Raw genomic sequence first — 9,257 nt, forward strand, 5'->3', positions numbered from 1 at the left:
TGTGTGTGTATATATATATGTAGAAGACACTTCCTCTACATTCAGGTTCCCCTAAACTTACATAGAGTTCAACCCTTTCTCCCTGGGCAGAGTCCCAAGGAACAGGAGTGTCAGGCCTCTTCCTAGGCACCAGCAGCCTCCAGTGAATCATAGTAACTTCCCTGGATTTCCTCTTCCTGCTTACCTACTGAGACCTTTTTTCCGTTACAATGGAAAAATGCCTAATGGATTCGCATAGTGTCTTTCTCACTCTGCTATTCATTATTTACATTTCTCTGTCTTATAAATGTTTAGTATCTGAATGCTTGGAATATTCAAATCATTTTTCTTCCCTACAAATCCATATACATAATTTATATAAATAAAAAGTGCACTTGAGACTTGCTCTAACTATGGATTTTTAAAGCCTATTTGGAAATTAAAGCCAACTATTTTACTGTTCACATTCTATTGTTTTGTTCTATTTTCCCAGGGGTAATAAACTCAGTATTATTTTAATGTTGGAGGAATGGTGTCTAGTAAAATGAAACTAAGACAAATGAATTGAATACATTTAGAAATATTATCCTACTGCATTTGCATAAGACATATTGGACAATTGAATACTCAGGCAGAAAGACTATAAACTATATTGACCATTACACTTTCAATCACATTTGGTAGTGAATAAGCTTCCTAATATAAATGCAAATAATATTTATTATAAATAAGTCATTCTAAAATATATTAATCTAATTCTGAGACAAGTGAAATTTATAATATCCTTTATATTCTTGATTGTTTAAGATATAAATAATCTGCACTTTGTGTAAATATTCAGGTTGTACTACATATGAGAGCATCCCAGAAATACTTAAGTTTTGCATTATATCATCTTTTTATTATCTAATGTGATGCAACTTCTGTTTGTTGTATTACTGTACATTGTGACTTTTAAAACATGTGAAAATGTTACCAGGTTCAAATCCAACTGCTGTAATGCATATCTTATCAATTGGATGAGCTTGCACTAAAAATGATGTGAGTTAGGTGTCAGGCCTTCACAGTAGAAAATTTTGAGATGTATCTTGGAATTACTGATTGATCTTTTTGCACCTTTCTAAAATTCTGGCATATGTAAGTTGAGAAGATATATCTGGGTGAATTTTCTGTGATGATTTTATTTACACGGATTATTAAACACATAGAAATTACTTGTAACAGTAGATTTAGAGATTGTGATTTTAACCTAGCTAGACACTGACTGAGAGGTTTCTACAAAATGTTTGTCTACAGCAGAGGAATTATACACTAAAAACAATTCTATTGATAAAAAATAAAAGCAACTGTTGAAGAAGTCACATTGAAGTAACTACTGAAGTCAGAAGGAATTTCTGAAAATGATCAGCAATAAGAAAATAAGGTATTTCTTAAAGTTTTAATTAGACTGAATATATACTGACAGGGCTTGCACACATGTAGACATACACAGAAAAAGAAAGAGAGAGAGAGAAAAATGTGGATGGGGAGAGAAAGGATAAAAACAGCTAAAATAAATATTTTAAAAAAAATACTAGATGAGCAATTTAAGGAAGCAAAAGGCCCCAGTCTTCACTTCTGTTTCCGAAGTAATGCTTCTCAAAACATTGTTTACAGACTCCTGGGTCCCTTAGCTACATCCATTGTGATGGCCCATCTGTTGTCATGAGGATGGGAGGTCTTACGTGCCTGTTTTATGGTGCTGGCATACGCATGGATGGTGTCTGTTGTCATGAGGATGGGAGGTCTTACGTGCCTGTTTTATGCTGCTGGCATACGCATGGATGCTGCAGAAGCATTGTGGGGAAGGTGCTGGGGCTTTGCATGAATCGAGGGAGGGGCACCCAGCTACTGGTAGCCATTGTATTCTTCACAGTCAGGAACCAGCGGGAAAAACAAACACAAAAATTAAGAATGCCCTGGATGAAACATAAAAATCATTAGTTTATTCAGGCTCAGCTCTCCAGTCACAGTGTTTTAATGTTCTGTGTGATGAAATGGGAAGAGCTCTCAAGGCCACCCCACAGCATAATGAAGTATGAAGATTGTTCTCTGGTGCGTGTAATTGTCTAAGTTGCAGGCTAGACTAGCTGCGTCTTTTGCATGAAGCACCATTTTTCCTTGAAAGAAGAACTGACAGAAAACCTATGGTTATTCAGAGGTGGGTATTTTGCAGACATTTTCTTGATAGTGAACCAAGAAAGTGAACCTGCCACTTTAAGAAAAACAACTGATGGCATTTGTTGTCAATGATAAAATTCAAGCTTTCACATGGAAATTAGAAATGTGGAAAACTTGTATTCACTACTGTGAGATTGACAATACCTAACTCCTAAATATTTTTATGGTTATATAGATGATAAAATTAATTAATATGATACTAGATATTATATAGTGAAATGTGTCGACATTTGAAAGATCAGCGTACCTTAGTAAACCGTACTTTCTGATATGGTGCAGTATGTCAGTATTTGAAAGGTCAGTATAACTCAGTAAACCAGTACTTTCTGAATAATCTATGCATTACATAACAAATCATGCATAGGTAAATAATCCCAAGTGCAAGATAAGATGAGTGAGGTGGCTTACGCCTGTAATCCCAATTCTTTGGAAGGCCTAGGTGGGAAGATTACTTGAGCCCAGGAGTTTGGGACCAGCTTGGGAAACAGAATGAGACTCTGCCTCTACAAACATTAAAAAAAAAAAAAAAAAAGGTCAGCCTGGTGTGGTGGCACTCCTGTGGTCCCAGCTACATGGGAGGCTGAGGCAGGAATATTTTTTGAGCCCAGGAAGATGAGGCTGCAGTGAGCCATGATTGCTCCACTCCACTTCAACCTTGACAACAGAGCAAGACCTTGTCTCAAAAAGCAACCCAAGAAATGCAAGATAGACCAATGAATTCGAATGTAATAGTACAAAAAATAGTGATAATGTTTTCTGATTCCATTCAATTGCTATTTAAAAAATTACTACTTGTCAAGTTTTGGTATAGTATTAAAGAAGAATGTCCCTGGTTATTTGAAAAAGTCTATTAAGATGCCCTCCTCCCTTTATCAACTGCATCTGTGTGAGATTGGATTTTCTTCATATACTTCAATCTAAAGAACTTATGGCAATATAGTGAATACAGAAGCAGATATAAGAATCAAAGTATTTGTTTTAAGACAGACATTAAAGAGATTTACAGAAATGTAAAACGATGCTCTCAGTAAGTTTTTAGTCTTAGAAAATATAGCATGTTTTCCTAAAACATGTAATTTTTATGTTATTTTTTCTCAGATTTAATTTTTAATATAGTGAGTATCAATAGATATAACCCACAACAAAAGCTCTTGGGATTCTCAATGCTTCTTAAGAGGGTAAATGTATACTGAGACAAAGAAAATATTGTAAGCTACTGTTTTAAACAATTTCATATCATTTATTTATACGGAAGATTGTTTGATGTAGTTTGGATGTTCATCCCCTCCAAAACTTATGCGGAAATGTGATCCCCGATGTTGTAGGTGTGGCCTAGTGGGAGGCTTTGGATTCTGGGTGCGTGGATCCGTCTTTATTGTCTTGCTGCCTTCTCTGTAATAATGAGTGAGTTCTCACTCTGTTGGTTCATGCATGAGCTGCTTGTTTCAAAGCGCCTGGCATCTCTCTTGCTCCCTCTCTTGCAGTGTCACATGCCTGCTCCCACTTTGCCTTCTTCCGTGAGTAAACCTTCCTGAGGCCTCACCAGAAGCCATACTTCCTGTAGAGCCTGCACCACGGTGAGCAAATGAAACCTCTTTTCTTTATAAATTACCCAGCGTCAGGTATTCTTTTATAGCAATGTAAAAGAGACTAATACATTGTTGATACATCTGAATCACATGGTCTTGTTACATCTACAGACTATTTTGTTTTAGTTGTTTGATTTTTTTCACTATTCTTCTTTAGTCCCCTCTGCATGATTTTAATGTTGGTGTTTCCTAAAGTTCACCATTAGCGTTCTACTGTTTCTCCTATCCTCCCTGGTGATGGTTGGGAGAGATGCTCTGTCTGCCTTGGATTGTCGCTGTGCGTTCTTACTGAGTAAGTTAAGAACATAGAGCTATAAATACTTTTATCCCAGGAATTTATTTGGGTTGTGCTTTCAATGAGTTACTCTGAAAAATGACATGAAATTTCCTCCCACGGTAAGGACAAACTGCCTTATGCTTTCTACAAAAGCACTAGATTCTTCAGGCTCAATGCTTTTCTCCTGCAATGCAGCCTGCTATGTGCAAGCGTCCATCATGGGTCCATTTGCTTCACCCCCATGGGACTTAAGACAGCAGCATGGGGAAGTGAGGGAAACAGACATGAAGCTCTGGCTGCTGCTGTTTCTCTTACCCAGGTGCCTATGTTTTCTTGTGTCTTCTGCCAGCATCTATGAAACTCTGGCTGGTAAACTGATGAACTTGCAAGCAGGTTGCAACCATAGACCTTGTACTTATTTTATTTTATTATTATTATTTTTTTGAGACAGGGTCTTGCTCTGTCTCCCAGGCTGGAGTGCAGTGGCATGATCATAGCTCACTGCAGCCTTGAACTTCTGGAGTCAAGGGATCCTCCCACCTCAGCCGCAGTAGCTGGGACTACAGGTGCATGCCCCCACACCCAGCTAATTTGTTGTTGTTGTTGTTGTTGTTAAAGATGGGGCATTGCTATGTTGCTCAGGCTGGTCTCCAACTTCTGGCCTCAAGAGGTCCTCCTGCCTCAGCCTCCTGAGTAATCTTGTCCATCTCTTGACAGTGATCTCTTCCTCTCCTATGGTTTCCCCCTAAAAATCTGAAAGTCGAATGACTCCAAAATTTATGATTTTCAACTGGATCGCTTACTAAAACAATAGGACAAAGATACAGTTCATGCCCTATTTGTCCAGTTTAATTATGTCATGTAATTAGTTTCCTCAATGACTGTAACTTCCTTGAATTAATGGGGGTCATGTCATATAGATCTTCTGTATTCTTTTGTTGTCCTGAAATCGGTATTAGATCATAGCTACACTTCAGTAGACCCTCATTAAGAGTTAGTTATCAGTGATAATATTTCCTCCTTTGGCCTCCAGTATCACCTAAAAATTCCCAAGCAATAATTCAAAAGTAAATTACTTCCCCAGATCCCAGAGTTCCTTGATTTTTTTCTTCTTTTCTCCCATCATTTCCAGAAATTTAATTAATTTAGCCTGAGAGTTTTTACAAGTTGCAGCCTCAGCCCATGGCCTTTCTAACAATGTACCCCTGAGAGTGTCTGGAAACTTAGTTGAGCAGAAAACTTAAGCCAGACCTTCTGTTTGAACACACCAAATGTGACACATTATTTCCCAGAAAGAGCTCTCTGCTCACTCCCGGTGTGACCATGGCTCAAAGCCAAGTCTTGCTGCAGACATATTACCCCTCAGTGAGAGAGAAAAACTATCTCGTGTAACAACTGTAGCTATGGTTTCAGAATCCTGATTATTAAGGATTTTTTTCTGAGTGAAAAATTTTTTAAAAATGTGAAATTTAATATCTTAATTAAGGCTTTGGTAGTTTCTTAAGAGGGCATCAACAGGATATTTGTATAGATCACCAGCAACCTCTCTTTGAACACAGAGGCAGCTACGCAAAGCTAAATGTTAGTCTGAGATGACAACCAAATATGATATTTGTATTTCAACGACACACACATATACACACAGAAAGTCGTGTGTGTGTATTCTTTTACCTATTTCATACAAATGACAGCATAATATATATTTCATGTAATATATATGCAATGGGTAAAATAATAGACATTCATGTTGTACACATTGTTGTATAATATGTCCTCATGTGTTGTTAAAATTCTATCCGTGCAATATTGCCTCTGAACGTACAAAGAGCTTCTTTATTTCGTAATAATATCAAGGAGGAGTCATTGCATATCAGTGACGTCACCTGATTTCTTACTGTATATTCTTGGGGTCCCTCAAACCAGGATTTCCTCCTCTAGATATTTGTTCAGCTTTGTAGTCCTCATTCATTCTCCAGGATTTTTGTAGTTTCCCAAAATCTCTACTCTGATTTCTGCCTCTGCCAGTTGAGACTAGTTAATAAAAGTTTACAGGATGACATATTCCGGAGTTTAAAATAAGTCCTTAATTTTGATATGATGTTGATATACAGCCCTTTGTAATTGTTAATCAGTAAAACATTTATCCAGCTATCATTGTAACTTCAAGCTTTGTTTGAAATTCAGGGAGTTTGAAGGGCAGAGAATAATGCAAGATGTAATCTGATGACCCTGAAAAAAATTATTATTGTATCCCCTTAGAAAAGTGTTTGATTTCTATATGATTGTAAATATCATCTTGCATTTTACTTAGACATCAAATCTTTTTAGCAAAAAGTTTTGCTAAAAAAATTATTATTGTATCACCTTAGAACAGTTGGTCTCATTTCTATATTTTTGTAAATATTGTCTTGCATTTCACTCAGATATCAAATCTTTTTAGAAAAAGTTTTGCTAATTAATTGTTGTTCATTGCTAATTAAGTGTGGCAAGTTAATCTTTATGAGAATCATAAAATCTCTACCAATAAAATTGTGCTCAATGTATTATTTTGAATTTACCAATTCTCATTTTGTAAAACTTTTGTTCATTGTTGAAAATTTAAAAATAGATAAAGTTAAAGCAAGATTACTGAAGATGAACAATTTAGAAAAATCTTAGTTCATGTTAATACACAATACTACTGGCAATATGTTCGTAAAACTTAATACCAACAGCTCTGGGGTTTGGGCATTGTTACTCATTTTTTAAAAATAGCATATAATAATGCATATTCACATGATGTTCTATTAAAAAGGTGTAAATGTATATGTATTACAAAGTTTTCTTGCTGCATCAGTCTCTTAAACATCTAATTACTCCTGGGACAAACCAAAGTTTGCAGTTTCTGGTGTAGCCTTTCCATAGATTTTATGCACAAACAACACACACACATTCATACATATACACACAAATTCACGTGTGTATTCTTTAACCCATTTTCATACTTATAAGAACATATGTTATAACAATGTGGATAATATGTCCTCATATGTTGTTGAAATTCTATGTTTGAAATTATTGCCTCTGAATGTATGAAGAGCTCCTTCATTTCATTTTATGGTGCCATAAAATACCAGTGTTTTGACTATATCTTTACAAACAGACATTTAATTGTAATTCTTACATTTTTATCACAAGAAAAGAGATACTTCTTCTATCACAAGAACAATAGATTTGCTACTTTTGGTATCACAAGAATGCACTGAAAACCTGCACAGACATCATTCTGAACAAAACAACATTTGTTGAATAAACTCCAGGAAGAGAAATTGTTGAATCAAAGAGTGTTTTCACTTGTTATTTTCATGATTAAGGTCACATTGTCTTGAATAGAGAATGTAACAATTAACAAATCCCCTACACCAACACAAGGTTAACAAACATTTTGATTTTTGTGAAACTAAGTGGAAAAAAAAATGGTATCTAGAAAAATTATACTGTATTCCTGTTACTTTGAGGAAAATAGAGGTTTTTTAAATATACACATAGAAATATAATTATTTAATTTCTTTCGAATTATTTATTTATCCCCTTTGTCCAATTTTCTCCTTAGCAATTTTTTAGCAATCACTTTTTTAATTTTTAGAAGGGCTTTATATTTTATAGATCATGTCTATTGGACTACAATGTGAGACAGAAATAGGTTTTTCCTTTTACTACTTGTCTTTTGAATTTCTAAAAGTCACTATTTATGGAGTCAAATGTATTATTCTTTTCTTATTTGTATTTGAGGATAAATAAGGTCTTCCCTGGGCAGGCTAAACTGCTTTAAAGAGTGTAAACAAGCTAAGTAGAAAATACATAAATTAAAATCGCTCTGTTCAACATTTAGGAAACCATCTTCTGGAGAATCACATCTTACGGGGAAAGATGATTCTCACTTAAATAAGTGCCCGTTCTACTGTGGTTTTTCTATCATGATTCTCCTCCCTTTTTATCTCTTGTGGTCTGATTCTGAAAGTGCCGAAGATAAGTTATAGACAGCATGTTTTCCCATTTATATTGGACACATTTCTCCCTCCTTTTTAAAATTATAGCACTAATCACATTCACATTTTTCTATAGCTTTATCTGAGGATATCTTTTATTATTCATGTGCTAAATAACAATCCCAACATTACAAAGACTGTGACTTCCACTAAGTGTCTTTATAATATTGAGTTACTCATTCAGTGTGATTTTCCCCTATATCAGAAATCAAAAAGAGCATTATCAGCTAAATAACTGAAGTGCTGTAGACTAACACTCGTATTCAACCCAAATTCATATATTGAAATCCTAACCCCCAATGTGATGGCACTAAAAAGTGGGATGTTTGGCAGAACCCTATAACAGAAATTTCTCCTATAACCTAATTTCCTGATTAAAAAGTGGGGCCTTTGGTAGGTATTTTATAATCTAATTTCTCACTTTTTAATGTGAGAGGCCACAGGCAGCCTTCATCCTTTCTGCCATAAAAGGATTGAGAGGATGGCATCTATGGACCAGGAAGCAGTCCCTCACCAGACGCCAAATCCGCAGAAATACATTTGTCGTTCATAATCCACCAAGCCTATTATATTCTCTTATAGTATACCTAACAAACTAAGACATGGACTCTAAGTTCTAAGAATTAAGCCATATAAAGTTCAATAACCTAATAATAAAAGCAAAAAATAGGCTGGGTGCAGGGGCACCCCATAATCCCAACACTTTGGGAGGCTGAGGCGGGCGGATTACCTGAGGTCAGGAGTTTGAGACCAGCCTGGTCAACATGGTGAAACCCCATCTCTACTAAAAATACAAAAAATATCTGGGCCTGGTGGTTTGCACCTGTAATCCCAGCTACTTGGGAGGTTGAGGCAGGAGAATCGCTTGAGCCCGAGAGGCAGACGTTGCAGTGAGCCAAGATCGTGTCATTGCACTCCAGCCTGGACCACAAGAGCAAAACTCGGTGTCAAAAATAAATAAATACGTACATACATACATAAATACATAAATAAATATAAAAGCAAAAATAAATCAAACACATCTGTAATAAATAGGAAGCTCATTTTTATATCATTATTTAAGCCATGGCAAATGTTGAACTGTGCATTCTTATATTTCCCTCATGATCATTTTTTTCCATATCATACAGAATAAGAACATCATACTTCACCCTTTTACTGTTT

This window comes from Colobus angolensis, unplaced genomic scaffold, assembly GCF_000951035.1.
Source record: "Colobus angolensis palliatus isolate OR3802 unplaced genomic scaffold, Cang.pa_1.0 Scaffold13, whole genome shotgun sequence".
NCBI classification, from domain to species: Eukaryota; Metazoa; Chordata; class Mammalia; order Primates; family Cercopithecidae; genus Colobus; species Colobus angolensis.